Raw genomic sequence first — 24,146 nt, forward strand, 5'->3', positions numbered from 1 at the left:
GAACTTTTTTATTTTCTTTAGAAAACCAAACCTAGAGGTTTTTTTTTTTTTTTTTTGCAAGAAATTGCATATAGATTTAGCACATTCACTGAACCCTATTACAGGCATTTTTTAGCCAGAGCCAACAATTGTGAACTTCTCTTAATGGCTCACTGACTACAGGGTGTGTGTTAACAGGAGACACACAGAAGCCATAAAGGAAATCGCCCCCAGCTGTCTATGACCTTAATATTCAGATATCCATGTTTCCATATCCTTTCCTAAAGTGGGGGTGCATGGAAAAGCTTCTAGTTCTCATGTGTTTTTATTCTTATTCATGGAAGCATCTAAAGTAGTAATAGAATCTTATAGTGATGTTCAGGTAAGCACCTGCTTCTTCTTTAAAAGGGATCCCTCCTAGTGTGATAAGCATTTCTATTCCCTTTGAGGTTTCTTTCCTCCTAGTTGTACATGTTGGAAGTACTCAAAGCACACAGGAAAAACTATTCTGGGTAATGCTACTTCAAAATTTGGGTAAGGCATTTGTTTTTTAATGAAATCCTTTTACCTTAATGTGTGTGTGTGGTTTTTTTTTCGAATTCTAAAACAAAAGTTAACAACAATAATAGAACAAAAAACAAAACTCAAGATCAGAAATAAATCTCCTTTATCTTTTTATCAAATATGTGCTTTGTGCACTGTATAAAACTTTAGGTATCATTTTTTTAATTTCCTCTCTTATTGAGTTTCAGTGGCCTTTATATTTGGACACAGTGGTAGGTTCAAAACACTCAAATATGAAGACAGAGCCCTGCCCTTCACGGAGCTCACAATTGAATTAGAAAGAAAACCAATGACAATATAAATAATTAACAATATTTTGATTAATCATCAATAATTAATAATATTGTTTGATGAGAATTATGAATATATAAATACGTAGATGTATTTTACCATCTGGGAAGAGGAAATAGGAGGTCAGACAATACTATGATTCTTGAGATCTTGATATTAAAGTGGGAGAACAGAAAGGCATTATAGCTAGAAGTGCAAAAGCATGTACAAACTTATGGCAATGCAAACAGGATGACCCTCAGTATTCTGAATTCAGGATGGTTGGGTTAGAGCAAACAATGGGTATAGCACATAGAAAAAGAGACAGACCAGGGAGGGGGGTTACATATCAGTATTCAAGTTTATATAAAAGGGATTCTCCTGAATTATTCATAGCCATCTCAGTTTTATATGAAACAAAACAAAATAAACAAACAAACAAAAAAAACACACCAAAAAAAAGCAGGAATGAAACAGAAAAGCAAGTCTATTTGATGGAATCATTCAGAGAGGAAACAATGGACGAAATAGATGAAAAATGGCACCCATTTCTGAGAATAAGTGACAGAGGCAAACCAATCTCTTTAATTTTTTTCTATTTCTCTGTTTCTCTGGGATTATGATACCATAGAGAGGGAATTTGTGTAAGATGCTTTCAATTTCTCATCAATGAGTTGCAGTTAGAGTTTGTTTTCAAAGTAATTTCCACTACTTAGAGTGCAATTGTGGAGCTATCCCTGCTTGAAACTACAAAATAGCTGAACCATTCCTATCCTCATCCAAGTCCTCCTTTGGACCACCAAATCCAAAGAAGTCCAAAGTCCAAAGAAATATAACCACTAGTATTTTATCCCACATGATCAATTTATGAACTTCAGTCTTTATAAAATAAAGCAACCTCAGGGTAAAATGGTATTCTCAAATTAGCTTACTATTTCTAGATACATATATTAGTTTGGGTGAGAATAAAGATTTAATTGTGGTCTTAGTTAAATATCTCCTCTGAGAAAGATACCGCAGTGTCCTTTCATATATTGGCTTAATAAAGTTGCCCAATCTGACTTCATTTACAGTCACTCGGCAGCTTCCTTCTAACAGCCAAGTCAAAAATCACTAGCTCAACTGCTGTGGCAGTCTTTAGAAAAAGTATGGTGGCAGTACAGCTGTACAAACCACCAAGTATGCTGATATTCATAAAAGGAGCTATTTGCTGAGTAATCTATCAGAAGATAAATCTAGAACAGAAGATGTGATACTCTACAAATACTATTTCTTTCATCCCATTATATAAGGTGTCAGTCCTTAGAGAATTTTTTAAAGATTTTAATAAAGATGTCCTGTGAAATAGGTATTCTTATATCCATTTTGGGAGAAGGCAAAGCATGCATCCCAAATACATATAGAGAACTATACGTTTGGAAAGGATGTGAAATATATCAGACTCAACTCTTTTTCCGTGGAAAAAAAAAAAAACAACTAGCTGTGAGAGATAAAATGGCTTACTCAAAGTCAGAGAGTAAACAAGCAGAGATAGTCAGATAATGCAGTTTCTTCTTCCATGCTGTTTCCTACAGCTTGCAGCTATATTGTGCTACCAAATATTCAGAATAAAATTAAAATAATTTAAAAAAACATATACCTTGGCCAATTTGAATGGTTTCCCATACAGATAAAGCATTCCCCTAGGTCATACACAGTATTCTCTTAGGCATATACTTGCCACCATATATGAGTCCTCACAGTAGAATTTACTGCACAGATGAAGAAATAATTATACCTGCAGATGATTCATCTGTGAATAGAAGGGCATTATCTCTAAAATTTTTAAACAAATACTTTCATTCCTTTTCTGCTACAAAAGCATTCTAAAATTCAGATTCTGTTATCAGAGCATAGGACTGAAAAACATATTTTAGGGTGCACATAGCCAAGTCATCTCACTTTATGTATGAAAAAAGTCTGAGGTCATAAAAATATAAGTGACTTGCATATGTTCACACTCTTAACCAAATTATGCCTGACAAATAATCTTTACAAAGTATTGATGTAACATATGTCCCTTGGATCCTAATCCAGTGATTTATTCCTTCATGGAGTTTTAAATTGTGTTTTTTTCCCTTGCAAAGAATACATAAACATAAAATAAATAAAATTATTCAAGTGGAATTTAATCAAACCTAAATCAATTTTCTAGGTGAAGAAAACTAGTTCCAAATATTTTACCCTTGAAGCTCATTAAAACATGACTTCTCTACATATTTTGTGACATTTTCTAGACTCTGCATATTTTTATGACAATCAACAGCATTTCTAGAGTTTCTAAGATATGTGATATTTTAAGAATGCAAAATGCACACACATACACACAAAGCAATTTCAAGAATGGAATTTGATTTTCTTCTAGTTGATAAGTTAATTTTTCTGAAATGAAAGTTCTATAAGAGACAATATTGCAATATTATCTCAATATGAATAATATAAATAATATTGATAAAATAAATAATAAATAATATTTTTATTTCTGTTGTATACACAGTGTGTAGAACAGCATTTGGTACAAAGTACTTTTCTTAAACATAATTATTGAATAAGAAATAGAATTACCTGGAACAAAATTGCTGTTACTTCACAGGAAGATCAAGTAAAAAAAAAAAAAAAACTTGTAGTATGGAGGTTTTATTTATATTAGCTTTATCAAATGTAATGAGAAAAACGTAAGATCTACTTATAATATCAATTACTTAAGACACTCCTCAAAAAAGTATATGAGCAAACATGCCTCACATTCGATCAACTATTCTGGAAACTCACAATGAATTAGCCTATCTGGGAACCCATGTTGATAATAATGATGAGTAAAAAAAATTGTTGAAACAGTTTAAATAACAATTTTCCTAAACTCATTTTACCACAGAATGTTCTTCTTGCCTATACCTGGTATGAGTCACTAATTGTGCTGCGGAAATTGTGATTGATGGAGTACATGGAAATGCCACAAAAAGAAAATGTAACATACCTGAAATTATACAACTCTCAAAAACTATAAATAATTTAATTTTTAAAGAATATTTTCAAACCTCTTTAACTTTTCTCAGATTCTTACAATGTATCTCGAGAAGTGTTAACTATAACCAATCAGATGCCTGAAAGATGGAGTTCTTGGCCCACGTGAATGTAAAACAAGCTGCTTCAACTTAAAAATTCAGAAAAAGAGTCAATGAAATAACTGAAGGTGTTTGTTAATATTTGATTTGATTTATCGCAAACCACTGTTAAACAGAAGTTATTAAATAAAATTTGAAGTGGCACATGGCAAAATATTATACTTCAGGAGAATTCAGGTGTGGATGTTACTTAAATTTTAACTGTTTTAACTGAATTTGTTATACAGATTCAAATTCAAGTAAAAGACCTAATTTCTTAATGAGCCAATTTTCCCTTTAACATAACTGTCATAAATTTCACTATTATTATAAAGACATAACTGTAGAGAATTAGAATTTCAAACACATCCACTTCACTAGATGTTGACAAAGGAAAACTATGCATTAACTATAGTTATTATAAAAAAATATATGAATACAATAAATTACAAGTCTCTCAATCCTTCTACGCTAAAAGCAATAAAAGGGTCCAAGGAACACAATCTTAAATCTGGCAACGGTAATGAAATATCTTCTTTATAAAGAAATTTTTAAAAATTACGCTTTCCCCTAACACAGGCTATTCCTAAATAGGATTGTTTATCAGTACTTACTCTGAGCACTACACTAAGACAGACACAAAGATGAAAAAGGCAGCATTTGACATAATTACCTAGTTGACAAGTTAAAAAAAATGAATAAATACACTGTAAAATGAAATGTAATGGAATAGTTTAAAAGAATAGCAGGTGTACACAGAGGTAGGAGTTACTAATTTGGACTAGGAAGACAGAGAAGCTGCATAGGCACTGATACTTGAAATGAATGTTGAAGGAAGGAGCTCCAAGCATCCAAGTGCCGAAATAATAGAAATTCAATGTAGAGATGATATAATTCCAGGAAAGATTGAAATATAAAATACACGACACATTCAGAAAACAGAAAATGATGTGTATTGCTGGATCAGGGATTACAAAAGTCGAGTACCAGAGGACGAAGCTGCAAACATAGGTTGGAGTCAGATAATACAAAACCTGACATGCCATGCTAAGGGGATATATATTGAGAAGCCAAGGATGTACTTTATTTGTAACCAGTTAATTTGTCCTTCTCTAATTATTTAAGTATTTCAGAGACATGGGAAATTCCATTAGGTTGATGCTCCTTTCCTAAAGTTTCTTACATTCTTCTTTCCCTCCTGGCACCATTAGAAGTCTATTATCAGTAGGATGGGAGAGGTGCTACACCCTTGTGCTTTTTAGACATCAGAAATGTCTTAACACCACTCTGAAGAGTGTATTGAACTTTTGCCTACCATAAAACATTAGAAAATCAGAATCCTTTTTTTGAAGAAACATACCAATTAAGTAATCAAAATTTAGTACTTTGATATTAATAAAATTAATAGTTAATAGATTGTAGAAAAGACAGATAATGCCTTCTTTCTAGAAAAGCAAAATCTTTTAAAGCTAAAAATAGTTTTAGATTTAGATTTTAGAATTCAATTACTGAATTTCAGGAGTGGAAAAGTTAGCCTATGATATTTCATCAATATTATTTAAAGACCTTGGAAAAGCAGCAAATGTCTTTAATTCCTCTTGAAATTTCCTCTTTAGCTGCAATAATATAGAGTTCTGGATTTTCCCATTTTAACTATTGCCAGATCTCCAATCAATTCTTCCATGCTACTTTAAATTTTACCAAATCTTTTGGGGCTAGATCTGGCTAGAATGTTGTAAAATGTCTTTACATGCATTGCCTTACTCTTTCACAGCTTTATATTAAGTTATTTTTCTTTAAGTCTGGGCAGAAAGACTGAATTCTTTGAGGCGTGGGGACAACTATATAAATCTGGCATTATGTTAACAACAATGCTGAGCTAGTTCCAATTCTCTGAGTAGCAACATCTCTTCAGCTCAACAACAAAGGACCTAGGTCTTCAGCCTCAGAATCTTTTCCAGCGTATTAAAAACTTAGGTATTCATACATCTACTTACTTTAATAAAACAGATTGAATTAGAGGCAAAAACCCCAACAGCCTTTCAATAAAAGATCTCACAAAGTACCCTAATTGTGGCATGTAATTATTGATAATGAGATGTAGATTCTATTTCATAGGGCATCTGATCATATATACAACAGGAAACTAAAAGATTTGTTCATTCTTTACAAAGATAGTGTAGACTTACATAATGGGCTTCGCTCAACTTGAATTAAATGGAATATTATATTTAACATTTTAAAGAGAAAATGAAAAATTCAAAACAAATATAACTAGTTTTTCTTCTATTGCATTTAAATGTTTACTGTAATAGACAACTCATGTCTCATGAGCTATTTTAAAAGTAAAAATGCACAATTCTTTCATTGTTTCCCTGAATGTTATTATTTTCCTATTGTTGGAAAGACAATTGGAATAACGGTTTTCGCAAAAGCTTTGAATATTATAATCTAACTATTCAATTACTCAATTTTGATGACTAATTATACTATTCTGCTGTAGTAGCAGCAACGCTTCAGGAAATTGTAGCTATTTCCCAGTCAGTGATGAAGTGAGATTTTAACAGCAATGAACTCTGTGTGGATATCACACAGAGATTTATAATACTTGTAGATTCTTAAGTTTGCTTTTCTGAGTCTCTGTTTTCATTTTACAAAGTTCTTTTACCTCCTGTCACTGAAGGTTGATAATATCCACTAAAGTCTCCATGGCGCAGGACAGTTCTCTGGGTGGCCTTGGACTGAACCAGTTCTTTCCATTTGTTTTGCTTGTAGTTCTAAAGAATAAGTGTAGAATATGCTGAGAACATAACATGCAGAGACAGGGAGGGGCTGGTCAGGACAGACCATGTTCTGTTCCAGTACCCCACCAGAAACCGGATGTCCTTCTGTGCTTTAGTCGAGAGAGTAGTGGTACTTTGTGTATAAAACCAGGGCATGCTGCTTTTCAGGCTACCTGAACTGCAGTGCAAATGGAGCATGCATAAATGAAGCTATGGATGAAATACATGAGGAAAGGTGAAACTGTCATATTTATATCCAAAGAATAATATAATAAAATGAACCTGTGCTCTATCCCAAGCCTGCTAATAAAGACTATAAGAAAAGTTGCAAACAAAAGTACCAACTCTTCTCTCACCTCTGCCATGTATGAAAGAACAGGGGGGTTTACACTAATCTTCAGAAAGCCACATTTACACATACCATGGACCTGATTATTGGGCAATCAACTTTATTGGATCTTTCTTTTAATTTCTAGCACAGCAGAAACTGAATAAATTTCTGTCAGGTTTCTCCAGTGAGCAAGTTTATACAAAAATACTGTGTTTCATGACTTGAAATCAGTATATTGGCACATTTATTAAGTACATAATTCCTTATGCCTTTAGAAAGAGTCTAGATTGAAACAAAAGGGCTCCAGGTGAACAATGGAAAACATACATCTTGCAGGTGAATGCCAATAAATAAAACAAAGTCTCCTACTAATTTCCCAAAGCAGACCTGAACAATGATTATGCTCTGTCTCTCAAAAGACCCATATTGAAATAGCAACATTACCAATGGATTTACTATTGCTTTTTGCTGCCGGTATTTAAATTTGCAGAAGAACAAATTAGTGTTTTACAAAAATTGAATTTAAACTCCTCAGAATTATACATTTAACATGAATATCATGGAAAATAGAACAAGTAGAAGAGGGAAGAAGACTAGAAAAAATAAAGAATTATTACTGCCCAGATGTTTTCCTCCAACCACAAATAGGCTTGAAGGCATATAGGACAGGGACTTTAACTCTTATCAGGCCCAAAATACAATAGACTAAGGTTTTAAAAGTATTAGGCTGATGCAAAAGTAATTGTGGTTTTTGCTATTACTTGCAATGAAACAAACCACAATTACTTTTGTACCAACCTAAACTATATAAAGCACATAAGAAAGTACCAGTTATTTTTTGTGCTAAAATGTTTAATGATATATTTTCAAGAAATTAATATACACACAGATAAATTATAATGCTTTCACAATCTTTTAGAATAAACTGTCAGATAAAAACAGACTTGTGAGTAGAAACAAGAAATGTAATTATCAGCATTAGCACATTGTCAAGTATAAGACTAGTTAAATCAACTTATTACCAGTGAGAACTGCAGTTAGTCTAGTTGAATCATTAGCAAAACCAGATCTCACAGAATAATCATTGATTTAAAGGCAGAGTTCATAGGGGAACAAACCTACAGGTCCTGAAAAGCTATCCCAGAACTTAAAATTAAATTAAATTAAAACAACAACAAAGAGGCAGAGTTCAAAACACGTCCTGAAAATATGAGATCTATTCCAGAGGGAACCTTCTGAAAAGGAAATTATTGCATTGATAACACATGCAGAGCACAAAGGAAGGTAACTGCTATGGTCTGAATGCTTGTGATCCCTTATAATTTGTACATGGAAACATAATTCTTAATGTAGCCATGTTAAGAGGTGAGGCATTTGGGTAGTGATTAGGTCATGAGGGTGGAGCCCACATAAATGAGATTAGTACCTTTATAAATGAGGCCTGAGGTAGCTTCTTTGCCCCTTCCACCATATGAGGACACAGTAATAAAATACTATCTGCAAACCAAAGAGTGAGCCCTCACCAGGCAGAATCTTCAAGTACCTTGATCTTAGACTTTCCACCATCTAGAACTGGAAGAAATAAATATCTGTTGTTTGTTAGCCACCTAGTTTATGGTAATTTGTTATTACCCATGGAAACTGATCCCAGTGGATTGTGGTAGACCAAAAACCAGACATAAGGAAACTTAGTAGAATGAGTAGGAGTTATAAAACAAGACTACTTTTTGGTATAAATAGAAAATTTTATACTAAACTATGGGACACTAAGAAAATTCAAAGTTGGTTAGAAAATGCACATTCTGTCCTCACAGATAGAATAACTTCTGATCTCTAAAAGAAAAGAGGCATTTGCAAGATAAGTATGACACAACAACTAGAAAAAATAAACATATAACCAAACACATGATCAAAGAGGCTATCAAGTGTTGAGATGTCTCTTAATGTTGAGAGACAGAGGATTGAAAGTTTTATACCTTAATTACTCCTATATGTGCCCAAACCAATTGTTACACACACACACACACACACACACACACACTCACAAAGTATTGTTTTAACTCAATTCATTTTTTCATCAATTTTGATATTAAGAAGAAGTTGATATTGTTAATTACACATGTCTAAATTATGCTTATTAAATGATTAGATGATCTAATATTTTGTTTAAAAAGAGCCTCTGAGAGTCAAAATAAATCATGAGTTCACACCTGCAAAAAAAGGTTCATGTTGAGACACATTCAATGCACTAACTTTCTCTCTTACCACCTTTAATTTTTCAACTCTTATCAGATTATTTTCCTCAGATCCCTAAATTTACCATCTCGGATCCAGAAACAGATATACTACAGTTAGCTGACTTCAGTCTCATCCTTTAGATATTATCCTGATAGACTATTTAATTTTAGGGGCAGGGAAGCAGGAAAAACATATAAAAATTTCAATCCTAATCCAGTTAGTAATTTTTTATGTTTCGAAAAGACATTTCAAAATAATGTACAAATGATAACATATTCCCTAAATAATGTCTCCTAATTGTGGGCTTAAAATTGTAATAGAATCTTATACAAAGAAATGTTGAAAACATAAAAAATAAAAAGGCAAGAAACACAGTGCACTGCTTTGGAGATGTTAATGCACTTACTTTTTTTTAACTCTGATAATGATATCATCCAGAAGTATCAAGGATTATGCATATAGCCAACTTTTCAGATGCTATGCCCTAGTGAAAAGGAAATGTGTTTTCCATACAAAACCACTACATCCAGATACGTTGAACCATATTTCCAGATACCCTTTACCAGCACTCCACTTTGGCTTTGCATTAAAACAAAATTTACTTAGAGGCCCCACAAATAATAGCTCTCTAGTGTCCAATTATTGCTCGCAATTCAAGGAAATGTCTACTTATGGAAAGGCAGCAGGCCAATCACAAGTTCAAGTAATAGGCTTTGTAACTCAGTCCTACATTTTGATCATTTTCCTATAAAAACTATAAAAACTTTCAGCAGGATACTACACATGGGTTAAAAAGTCATGCCATTTTGTGCCAAAATAGTAAGCCAGGACAGTATGTTATATATGTAAAAATCAATGTCAATGCTTCTATATATACAGCCATATGTATAAATGTATACTATATATGCATATATATATATGTGTGTGTAGTATGTATTTGTAAATATAATTAATTGATGATGAGTTATTTGGAAATGTCTAAAAATAAACCTTCTTGGCTTCTGGTTCCTGACAAATAGAGAACTAGCTTAAGTTGCTGCTTTTCTCCTTGAAACAAATCATAGAGCAATGTCAATAACTTAAATCTATGAAGGCACCTAGACTTAAGGGACTAATAGGAAACACTGTGAATGACTACTTGAAAATAAAAGTCTAATTTTGAACTTATGAGAGCTAAATGCATACATCAAGTAGATTGCCCAAAAATGAAGTGCCAAAAAATAAATATATAATCATAAATATACAATCATAAACATTTAATAAACCACTTATTAAATGGTAGCATAAGTGGGCATCAAATCATTAGGTATATAGAATAGTTAAATAACCCAATTCACATACTTGACCTAGTTGACAGACCATGTCATACTGAAAAGTATGTTGTTTTCAAATGCATACAGGATGTACAAAATGATTGAATACTTCCTGAGTCATAATGCAAATCTCAAAAAAATATTATAATATTATACTGAAGTTACACAGAAAATGTTTTCTAAGCCCAAAGGAATTCTACTAGGAAACAACAACAAAAAAAAAGGTAATCACAAAATCCCCATACATTAGGAAACTAAGCAAGGCAGTTCTTAAGGCAGAAGCATACTGATTTCAACTCTTCATCTACTTTTAATTACATCCCCAAAATTGTGATATATTGCATTTTCATTATATATATATACATATATATATATATATATATATATGTAATTTCCCTTGAGCCTTCCTCTTAACCCATATGTTAGTTAGAAGTATGTTACTTAACCTCCAAATATCGGCGATTGTTTAGATATTTCTGCTCATCATTTCTAATATAATTTGGTTATGATCTGTGAACATACTTTGTATACTTTTCATTCCTTTAAATTTTAGATTTGTTTTATGACTCAGAATATGATGTGTCTTGGTAAAAGTTCTATGTGTGCTAAAGAATATTATGTATTTTTGGTTTTGTTGGATGTAGGGACCTATACATGTTATTAGTTCAGTTTGTTGATAGTGTTAAGTCTTCTACGTGCTTAGCAATTTTCTGTATACTTTGTTCTATCCATTACTGAGATTAGGATATCAAAGTCTTCAACTATAATTGTACATTTTCCCATTGTTTTCAGTTATTTATGTATTTATTTTTGAGATGGAGTCTCACTCTGTCACCCAGTCTGGAGTGCAATGGCATGATCTTGGCTCACTGCAACCTCTGCCTCCCAGGTTCAAGCAAGTCTTGTGCCTCAGCCTGCAGAGTAGATAGAACTACAGGTGCACTCCACCATGCCTGGCTAATTTTTGTATTTTTAGTAGAGACAGGGTGTCACCATGTTGGTCAGGCTGGTCTCCAACTCCTGACCTTAGGTGATCCACCTGCCTCTGCCTCAATGGGATATCAGTTCTCTTTTTAAAAAATGTATTTTGAAACTCTATTTTTAGGTGTAAAATGCTTAAAATTGTCACATCTTGGAAAACTGAACCCCCGTTGTCTTATATAAGGTTATATAATAACCCTATATATCTCTTATAATATTCTTTGTTCTGAAGTTTGTCTGATATTAACACAGCTACTTCAGTTTTCTTTTAGTTAAGGTTTGTATGGTGACTTAGTCTGCTCAGACTGCCATAAAAAAATCTCATAAACTAGATGTCTAAAGCACAGAAATTTATTTTCTCATCGCTTTGGAGGCTAGAAATCTTATACATAGCACATCTGAGTTATGATGAGGGCCCTCTTCCTGGCTGACAGATGACCACTTTCTTGCCATCTGCTCACACAGCCTTTCCGTGTGCATGTGAATGGAAAAGGAGAAAGAGATTTCTCTCTCTTCCTGTAAGGCTACCAATCCCACAGGATTAAGACCCTATCCTTATAGTCTCACTTGATCTTGTTTACCTATTAACAGCCCTATCTCCAAATACAGTCATTGGGAATTAGAGTCTCAAATTACATAATTTTGAGGGACACAATTCATATATAACACATACAATATCTTTTGTCTTCTTTTTGCTTGCATCCTTTCCTTAACTTCATATTTGAAAAGGGTTTCTTATAGATAGCACATAGGTTAATTTGTTTTTATTTTAATTCAATATGACAATCTCCATCTTTTAATTGGTATACTTAGGCCATTCACATTTAATATCATTATTGATATGGTTGGCCAGAATATACCATCTTAACATCTGTTTTCTATTTGTTCCATGTGTTCTTTTTAAAATATTGTTCTCCTCTCTTTCTCTGTTTTTCTTTTAATTTGGTAATACTTATGACACCCTTTTATTACCTATATTGACCTCATTTTTTTAAAGAAAATTTAGTCGTTGACTTAGAGCTTGAAATATACATATTTAATTAATCATAATCTACATTTAAATAATACTTACAGTCTTTCATGTACAAAATATCCAAAGAAATGTTAAATCTTGGGAGGCTGAGGCACAAGAATCACATGAACCCAGAAGAGGTTACAGTGACATCACACCACTGCATTCCAGCCTGGGTGACAGTAAGACCCTGTCTCAAAAAAAAAGAAGAAAAAATGTTAAATCTTTCTTATACAGTATGCCTCCAGCCGTAAAGTCTCGTAGTATCTGTCTGAAAATATATATATACATAACACACATATTTTTTCCATCACTTTAGAAATGTCACTTCATTGCCTTCCAGCTTGCTTGTTTTCCAAAAAGAAAATCATATATTTTAATAGTACATGGATCAATGTGCCAACAACTGAATATTTAGTTGATGATGTATGAATACTGGCTTACTTTATGGAGAAAATAAAACTGAATTTCTATCTGATGCCATACAAAGAGGTACACATCAAAAGAATCAAAGTTCCAATTGAGAAAGATAAGTCTATAAAGTTAAAAGAGGGAGGGGAGGATCAAAGTAGGCAAGGTGGCATTGAGCTGTGGGGAGCCAGGGAGTTTATTTGACCACCACGTCCAGAGGGAGGTATGCGACATGCAGGCCAGACAAGTATCGTCAGGGATGACAACATTCTGCTGTCAAGGAATATAGGATCAATTTGGAATCTCAGTACTTATTAATACAAGGAGATCCTGTTGTGGGAGCCATGAGAATTAGTTGAACAACTCGCTTTATATGGTGCAATTGAACAGTACAATGCTCTAGATGAATACCCAGCAGAAGACTTTACTGAAGTTTATCTTACTAAATTTATGAACTTAGAAAGTGCAAGGACAGCCAAGAGAAAAATGGATGAACAGAATTTCTTCAGTGGATTGCTCTATGTGTGCTTACTCCAGAATTTGAAACAGTTGAAGAAACTAGAAAAACACTAAAACTGTGAAAGGCAGATGTAGCAAACCTACTGAAAATGAAGGTTTAAAACTACATGATATATTCCTTTCTCAAGAAATAATTTTTTTGGAGTAGAATTTGTTAACATTTTTAACTGATTTTTTAAATTATATGATTCTGAATGATGAAAACAATAAACCACTTCTGTTTCTCTTTCCCTCGCTTTTTAAATTATAATATAAACACCATTAGGTGACAAAGAAGAAATGGTTACAGAGCATAAAGACACAGGATTTTCAATAAGACCCACTCAGAGAAGTCTGGATTTTGTACAGCTGCTCGGGACACTTCTGCAGAGAGCTCAAATCCTTATCTTCCATATTCCTGTGAATTGCCTTTATGTTATTTCTCCTCAAGATGTATGTGTTGATCTGGGGGGACATGTAGACAGAGCATCAAACTCCTCTAAGGATGGTAGAAACCCTGATAAAACAATATGGCATTATAACCACAATGACTCTTTGCAGAAAACACAGGTAAACACTTTCAATAATCCAGTGTCCTTCCCTGGTGCACAGAAGGCTATTACTCCTTAAGAGGCAGTTGACAGATTTATGCCTAGGACAAAACAACTGCAGGAGCACAAAAGATGAAGAGAAGGTGATCGTAAACTTGGAAACTTTCTAGAAACAAACCCTAGTGGTAAAGAGGTTATGACTGGACCTGTTATCAGGCATACCTAAAGTATATGCAGGATGATTCGGTGACTACAATGGCAAATTTAACTTGGAATAAACTTAAAAATGTAATTTCATCTGCGCCAAAGCCTCCGGAGGACAAGCCGGAAAAAATATATACAAGTCTTCCATTAAAACAAAGAAGAAGAATACAGAATACCAGTAGCATATTAGTGTTTTCTAAAAGGAACATTTATTTTTTATTTTTAGCCTGTCATTTTAAGTTTTCAAGAGATCTTACTGCTGGTATTTTTTTAATGCACCCTCCTTTGTAATTTCATTCAAGCTATTTGTCTGAAGTCATTTCTTCTTTTCTTGATTCATATTTAATGCTGCAGAAACTATTCTTGTCATTATAACATTACCTCTCATGTACAGTAATTATATGTAAATTAACTGAGGCAAATATGGAAAATGTACATGATAAAGATAGACAACCAGGAAAAAATAATGATAAAAAATTTCAAAAAGTTAACAGAGGTTAATAAATGTTAACAAAGATGAATTGCTCATACATTCTATAGCATCTGGTACAGGCTTTCTGTCAACAAATGGACACAATGAACAAAGTTAAGAAACCAGTTTATTATTTCCAGAAATTACTTGTAATAACTAAAACCACAAAAGTCTAATATCAGAATATACAAAGAATTCTTGCTAATCCATAATGTCAGCAAGTCAAAATAGAAAAAAATGGGCAAAAGATGTGAACCATTATTTCACAGAAGTGAAGACACAAAAGAAGGTTATGGAAAAGACATATTAATTTGTAATTATTACAGTGGCAATGATGAGAAAGATACATAATGCAAGTGTTGTCTGGGAAGTGGAGATAAATTGTAGGCATTGCTGGTGGGAGTTTAAATTGGCCCAGGTATTCTGAAGAGTAATGTGAAAGTATTGAATTAAAGTAAATTAAACATACATATATGTTATGATCTAGATATAGTCATATCCTGGATGTATATTCTAGAGCAACTGTTGCACAAGTATGAGAGAAAATACACAAATGTTCATTATGGTGCTGTCTTTAGTAGCAGCGATTTGGATGCAATCCAGGTGTTCATCATTGGAAGGAAGGGACAAAATGTAGTGTATGAACACTATGTAAACTGCATAGCAGTTAGTGAAAAACAGACTAACTCTAGACACAGGACATGAATAGACCTTTAAAATATGGTGCTGAGTGGAAAAAATAGAGTTTATAAAATAACAGCATTTGTGTAAATTAAAGTTGTATGCCCATCAAACAAAAGCACATGCAAATAAATTATAGATATCCAATGTGCCAGAATTATTACTTCTATTGGAAAAGAAATATAAGTGGAGAGAGGTTAAACAATAAGAAATACAGGAAAGAAGAAAGGATAGATTGAAGAAAGGCTGGACAAGAGAGGTACCCTGCATAAACCCTTAACAGTGTTCTAGAGATTTGGGATTAGGATTAATCCAATATTTCATCTCAAGAAAAAAATAGATGAAGCGATAGATAAATATTTAAATAGGTATGCAGATGAATGAGAGATAGATTAATAAATACCTTGGTAGGTAGGTAGGCATATAGATAGATGAAAGAGGGGGAAGAGAGAAGAGGGAGATATAGGAGGTAGGTGGAGATATGATTGATAGATAGATAGATAGATAGATAGATAGATAGATGACAGTAGATAGACAGATCAGACTTAAAGACAGGTAGATAAAAAGCACACAAAATATTCCTTGAAATCTAGTGCCCAAGTAAAAGGTAGAATGGGAAACCTTGACGAACTGTGGCATTTCTTACCATGGAATGGAAAATTTATTTTAAATATATATTTATTTAGAAAACTATTGGCAAATTTCTCCTCCAAAGACCCAGGAATATGTTTGTCTAATAAGAAGGCAAATTTTATCTTTTATAAATTTCCTGTCTTTGACCCTATATTCAACAGAGTAACTCCAGAGCAACTGGGGACAGCTTTTATCTACAAATTTCTAGCATAAACTCCTGAGACAAATGCCAATGTATTTAAGAATGGCTTGGCAATGTACATTTTTAAACATAGAAAAATGATAAATAATCTAATAACTTGAATCTATATATGTTATCTCATATGATACTTTCAATATCCTACTGAACTAGAAAGGCTGTATTTTTTCATTATGAATACACTGTGTGCAATCAATCGATTTATTGATATGAAGGTAGATTATTGTGATATTTATAAGAAATGACTTTGTCTTTTAATGTCTTTATTATTCTTTACCCTTATGTTGTATATAATTATCAAATATAAGCACTATGAGTACCTTATAAGTTCTCATGTGTATATATAATATTATTCATAGGGATGACATGGAAAATCCAAATTCTCAAATCAAATTCCCTTTATTCTTAATACCAAAGTCCCGAGTTGACCAGAAGTGTTTTTGGAATAGTCTGGTGAGAGTGTTTTAACAGTGACTGTTTCAATTAATGCTATTTGTATGTTCTTTCAATGTATTTTGTTCCTATCTCTTCTGTGGTGGAAAGAAAAAACGAAAACAGTATGATCCAATTTGAGCTGCATGCCTGTTTTTCTAAATGAGATTATTCAGTGGTTTAGTTAATCTTGAGTTGCCACAGGGCCTCAAATAGAATGAGGTAATATATTCTATCCTCACTAGCTCAGCCTCTTTTATTTTAATTTTTAAAAGAAAAAAGATTTATGGTGTGGGAGAGCAGAGGGTTTTAGATGATAACCATGGAGTATTAGGATCACAGGGGAGACAGTCTGCCTATATGTGTGAATGTGAAATCCTATCTGTGCAGGTCACTGCCAGCATTGAAGGAGACAGGGGCACAGGGCTTGTACAGGAACTTCACTTTTTACTTCATCCAAGTGGGGAAAAAAGGAGTAGCCATTATGACCAATGCTACACATGCAATCTTTGGTATTTTATGGATCTTTCTCCTGTGTGGAGGCACTTTTTTGGACCAGCTGACAGGCTTTCAATAGTCATGTCACTTCTCTTCTAATCTCTTTCAAATTGTTAAGACACAGCCAGCATCCTGCCTCCTATCATCCTCCCACCCCCTTCCCATACCTTTATTCTTGATGAAAGCTACACTAAGGCTGTCCCTAGTGAAGGGACAGTGCTTTCAGGGAAAACACATTGGACTGTATATGCATTTGATCAAAAACATTTGAAATGTGCACAAAAGCAGCCAAGTCAGAAAAAGAAAAGGACAGCTGCATAAAGATGTCATAGCTATAAAAGAGCTGGTTGTAAAAGCTCTGGCTAACCAAATGGCTAAGCTAAACAAAGCACAATTAAGGCTATCCTGTCCGTTTCTCCCATTCCATTCTCTCTATCTCGCATATTAAACTCACTAATTAGTGCTGCATTGTTTTTTTTCCAAATTCTAATTTCATTTCCATTTTCTTACTGCTTTCATGTTTGCCAACACAGGAAAAAATATATCTTTATAGTTATTCTACTCTCAAATATATTTTACCCACTCTTATAAAGGTGTGCATTTTTACAAGGAATATATATAGAAAAAATTGAATGTCTTAATGGCTGACTTTTTTATAAACTCGAAATTAAATGAAAGCCTGTGATGCTAAGGCAGCATTGTGCAACATTTTCCAGGATTATAACAAGCAAACAAAACAAAACAATAAAAGCTTAGCTGATGTGTCCATGAAATACCCTACGGTTTTGTTGGGTTTCTTATGAGTACATTCTGATCACTGATATACTCAGGAGAAAGTGGCACTGGGTTATGCAGCCTGTCAGTTCCAAAGCAACTATGGAAATACAAAAGTCTGAGTAGAATATCAGCAATCAAATAAGATAAAATTTAACAAGGGAAATACTAGTGTACAAAGTGAGATGTGATACAATAAGGTAATGCAAATATTCATCAACACGGAAAATCCCTGTACCTCATATGACGTCAAACAAAAGCACAACAGCAGCTATGTGGAATTCCCTTGAGACTCAGTCTCAAAGGTAATTGACAAATTACCTGAGTCCCCAAGGTAAGTCTCAAATTGACAAATCCAGTCAATAGTCCTCTAAATTCAAAGTAATGTTAGACCCTTTATCCTCTGGGCAAAAACCAATTCTGAATGACGGTGGCCGTAAGCCTCCAGGAGACTCAAGAAAGATGACTGATAAAAGAATGAGTTTGGAAAGGTCTCTAGAGGAATTCCTCTAAAAGTGAAATTCGTATGCTAGTATGATCTCCAATCTTGCAATTAGAGAAATTAGAGGGCATAGAGTTTCCATGACATTTGGAGATAAAGCATTAACTGTAAAAATACTGGGAATAAAATAATTATACATGTTTGTCAGTCTATCAGCTATCGCTAAAATGATGAGACATTTTATTATTATTAAAGGAAAAATAGCTCAAGAGCATAACATGACTTTTATTTTATTTTGTTATTCTTATCATTAACTCATGTTATTTAAGAGTTAAAAGACACATTCATTCATGTGAACAGACAAGCTACTATTCTTCTACCATTTTTATTCATGAATATTTGATGGTGTGTTCAGTAACTTAGCATTCAAAATAACCATCTGTAATTATTTTTCTGTAGTTTTCACTATTCTTTTAAATATATATTAATGGACACTCTAACCAAGTGCATTGTGAAAATATGTTAATATAAATATTTGCACAGTTCTTTTGTACAGGTGGTAACATTGATTCTCCTTCTTTATTTGATTTTTTATAGATACTTTCATTTTGCTTTCAGAGTATACATTAATATAAATGAGTTCTATATTTTATTTCATTGTTATGTATAAAATAGCTTGACAATTGGTTAATTACCATAAATATAAAAATTTTTTGTTTCTAACAGTTTAATTAGAAAATTAATTTTTTTGTAATTGAGAAAGTGTCAATATTTTAGTAATGTTTAATGATGTCTAAAATTAAAAACTCAGAAGGATTTGGATTATATAAATTGTTCAAGGAATTATGTATTTAGATTAAGCATTTATAACTTAAAATATTTTTATTAAAATATTTAAAATCACAGTTGCATTTTCTTCTACTTGGGGAAGCATACTCCAGTAATTGCAACTGGCCGGTTTTCCAAATTGTAGCTGTTTTTTGAATTCCATTTGGAGTTGTGGTCTTAAATGCCTCAGGATTATCATTTGTCACATTTTACAATCTTACTTAAGAATATGAGGCTGAGTGCATATTGACACCTGAACAACATACCAACTAAATCTCTTCAGTACTCTTTCATTTTTCCAAAATTGTTTCTCTTTCATAAAGAGGAAAGTGTCTGTGTATGTATGCATATATGTTAACATATGTATAGCCATCCTTATCCATATTTACAAAGTTTGTTTCTATTCTTACTCATTTTTAGATAACAAAGGATTTACACTTAGACATATTTTAATTGCATGATGTATCTTCTAACTGCTTTTACACCTTTTAATACTCATACCAATAATCAGATCTTTCCTAATGATGCACTAGTGGCCTAATTCTTAGCAATCACTATAATAGACTTTACAGGTACCAGTTGCTTTCATTCCAGAATCACAAAATGTTCCCAGTGAATTAATATTGATAAAATGAATGCAATAAAACATCTCACTATTATTAATTGTGTATTCTAAATACTGCATGGTAAAATTTTTGTCAGTCTTCATTGATGGTTACTTCATTGATGGATTCAGGTCTGATTAAATAATAACCCTATTTAAATTCTTTTGTTCTTTTGTAATCTATATTTTGAAATATTTGTGGCTTAAACTGTTGAGCTAGCTATCCAGTTTTATTTAATGAACTGACTTGCTTTCAATCAAACTGAAAAAAAATTGTAAACATATATACATACATTTCTATAAGATCCATTACCTTATTTATAATAGTTATTTTTAATTATTTCTTATGCATTTTTTATAAAGGAAAATAACCCTCTTATATTCACTATTTAAGTGATAATTAAAATCTTTAACAGCTTGCTAAACAGCACTAGGTGATGAAAGTCAGAAACACATTGGTGAACCTCTGAATCCTAGGCAAATACTTGGCAGACCTATTGCTCCTTTGCAATGAGCACCTTTGATAGGTATCAACAAGCATTTGCCACAGTCTCCACTGAGCACATAACTCTGCCTAAGAATCTGTCTCCACACTTTGCTGCAGAAAGCCACTATCAATTGAAAGCAGATGGCAGTAAGATAAAACTTGATGGCCATCCAAGAGAGCATATTACAATTCCTGTGATGTGACCCCTCCCTAGCTTTACAAAAGTATCTCTTTTAACATATTTCCACATTTTTTCCATTATTCCAAGTGTCTTATGGTTTTCTATCAGCCCACCTCATCTCAATACTCCATCATAAAAATGGAATATTACTTACAAAGCCTTTAAAGCTAAAGTTGGGCATTTGCTACATTTCTTTATTAATGAGTCAGCCATTAGTTTATCTTATCAACTATACAATGAGACTTGAAAATATGGATAATATTCTATTTATCTTTCAATCATAGGTCAAGAAATTAATAAAAGGAGTGCAGGAGGCACATATTAGAGAACCATTCAATAAATTAAAAAGTTAATGATCCAGTGACATCTAATTCTCTTAAATTTATATAGGGGCACCAGATTTACAATTTCCAATTAAATAAATTATGATAACTTGAACTGTTCTTGGCTAATAAATTGCATATTAATACATTATGATGAAACTACTATAAAATAATAATGTATACATAAGTACATTCATCTTTTGTTACTAAGTTACATTTTTTATACAAAAGTAATAAATGAAAGTTGTCCCAGTTCAACCTAGCAAAAGGTAAATGTAAAAGTCAACATTCTCCACTCCTATCTTACTCTGTCTAAAGTAACCATCATTAACATTTTGGTATGTATGATTTCATGCATATATAATATCTTCTTATTCATCTTACTGCTTTAAAACACAGTATGTATTTTCATCATATTGTAGTTCTATTTCCAGAGAGTAAATACATGTAGAGAGATTTCCTTCTCTTTACTGGCTACCCTATAAAGAAGTATCACAATGACCTCAATCAATACTCAACCGAATATTTAGATTACAGTATTTTAAGTTATCTTATTTTTGTTTTGTTGTTATTATTACAAACAAAGATTCAATGATACATTTACATTTTTCTTTTATTTCAACTAAATAGATTCTTAGAAGTGAATTTGATCCATCAAAGTTGACATGCATACTAATATTTTGATAATTACTGACAGACCACAGCAATTTATACTCCCACCAAAACTTCATGGGTTTAGTTCTGAAATCCTGACACTTCCTGAATCCATCCATATTTTTTGGGTGTAGAGGATATTTTTAAGTTACTAATCATTTGTCTTATAATGGTTTTAGGTTTACAGAATTATTACAAATATAGTACAGAGATTTAATGTATACCTCACACTCAAGTTTTTTCTAGTATTAAGTTCTTACATTGGTATTATACATGCTTTACAATTAATAAGCCAATATTGGTACATTCTTATTACCTTAAGCCCTCTTTTTTTAACTTCCTTGTTTTTGTTTTTTTTTTCTTTTATTTTCTAATTTGCTCTTCCTAGTCTGGAATACTACTATGCCTTTAGTCATCTTATTTCCTTGGGTTTCTCTTGGCTGTTTAAATATTGTTCAGAATTTCTTTGTCATAAATCTGCATTGATATAAATGTTTGAATAAACAAATAAATAGAGACAAATAACCAAATCTCCTATACAGAAAAATTCCAAATAATTTATGTAGATAAATTGACATCAGATGGGGGAACATAACTCCTTAACCCTCCAGCATGCGTTTTGCATAGCGACCTTCTTTCAAAAAATGTTATGAAAATCGAGAAAGCAAAAGAGTAACTTCGCAGTAAATACATTTGACAGAAGCTACCTTAAACTATGTGATCAGTTAACGATGTAAATAGTGGTACGTTATATTGACAGTATACTCTTCATGTGATGTGATGCAGGTGGCACTTTACCTCTGTAGACGACTCCCTTTCCCAAAAACTCATCATAATCATGAGAAAAATATCAGAAAATTACAATTGAAGATCATTCTATAAAATACCTGACCTACAATTCTCAAACTAAGTTTTTAAATGCTTACAAATCTGATTAATTAAAAAAATAGTGCGTTTCACTAATTCTATTTCTTAAAGTGCATAAGATCTGAAAATTGAATTATTAATTCCCACAGTATATTATACATTTTAGGACTTAAAAACAGTTCAATATGTGAATGAATCAGCAGTCCCTTAGTCCTTGTTAAAGACACTAATCTAATTAATTACTATGTTTCTTTTTTGTGTCCTACGTAAGCATTTCTAGACTCTTGAAGAAACACAGTGGATGGGGAGGTAGGAGATGCTCTGCATTGTAAAATTGTAAATTTGATTCCCGTTGAATAGTGGCTGTGATGTTTGGAACACTTTTTTGTAAACTTCATAATTTTTATGTCTACTTGGATATTTACAGACTGTTCTAAGTACCACAATGCAAAATACTTTGCTTAAAATCATGCACACACATTACAAAATCCCATAAACAATTTTGTTTTCAGTTTTAAGCATAAAAGACACAAACAATATCACATATGGGGGAGCAAATGGAAACAGCATTTGCCAATGCCTGGGGTGTTTGGCAATATTAATGTTTAGTGCAATCTTTTGAAGAATTCCAAAGTGTGTGGCAAACTGTTCCCATGTAAATGTTACAGCCAGGGACACAGCTGTACTGTAATGATGGGTCATTTGAAGTAATATAACACTGAACTAAAATCTGGAATGACTGGATTCTCCTCCCTACTCCTCTACTGATTTGCTAAGCAACTTGCATTCTTCCTTTATGTCTTAACACAAATATCCCCTTATTAAAAGAAGTATTACAAGGTTAGTAAAATCTATTCTACAAAGTACTTGGAGATCCTGAGGAAAAACCTTTGGGTAAATTCTATGCATATTGTGACCAAAGTCACCAACAATTTCCCTTATAATGCTCACAAATTATCTTTGGCATAACCCTCATACCACACTTCCTACTAACATAAACATAAAATAACATTTTTTCTTGAAAAAATATACATAAGTATTGTGTATTTAGCATTATCACTTAGTGTTTGTTATTTGCGTTTTTGCATGACTATGTGTTTTCCCTGAACACATTTTTTTCTATTTTTTTAACCTTTCCAAATGCCATGTGAAATATATAATAGTGAAAACATTACACCTCTTCTAGGTCAATGAAAACCTGTCACATACAACAATGTAAAAATAAAAAACTTATTTCAAACAAATACAATAATGTGTAGCCAAATTGGCCTTCTTTTCAGGAAGAATCTTATAAAAATTGTCCAGTAGTTAGACACACCTGATATAGGTCATACCTGTTGCAGATATGTATAAATTTGACTAAAATGAAAAATGTTAGGAAAGCATATCCAGCTGTATATTAAATAAAGTTGGTTTAGAAAATTGTGCATGAATGGAGAAGTCAGCTACTAATATTATTTAAAAAAACAGAGATGCCAGGTGCGACAGCTCACGCCTGTAATCCTAGCACTTTGGGAGGCCAAGGCAGGTGGATCCCAAGGTCAGGAATTGAAGACCAGCCTGGCCAACATGGTGAAACCTTATCTCTACTAAAAACTACAAACATTAGCAGAGCGTGGTGGCAGGGACCTGTAATCCCAGCTATTCAAGAGATTGAGGCAGGAGAATCCCTTGAACCTGGGTAGCAGAGGTTGCAGTGAGCCAAGATCATGCCACTGCACTCCAGCCTGTGCAACAGAGTGAGACTGCATCTCAAAAGCAACAACAACAAAAACACCAGAGGCATATTTTCT

General features: G+C 32.8%; 1 pseudogene; it reads left to right on the forward strand.

The window, feature by feature from the left end:
- Positions 1–316: 316 nt before the first annotated feature.
- LOC108314024 lies at positions 317–14,569 on the forward strand (annotated as a pseudogene).
- Positions 14,570–24,146: the final 9,577 nt, after the last annotated feature.

This window comes from Cebus imitator, unplaced genomic scaffold (genome assembly GCF_001604975.1).
Source record: "Cebus imitator isolate Cc_AM_T3 unplaced genomic scaffold, Cebus_imitator-1.0 Scaffold146, whole genome shotgun sequence".
Lineage (NCBI taxonomy): Eukaryota > Metazoa > Chordata > Mammalia > Primates > Cebidae > Cebus > Cebus imitator.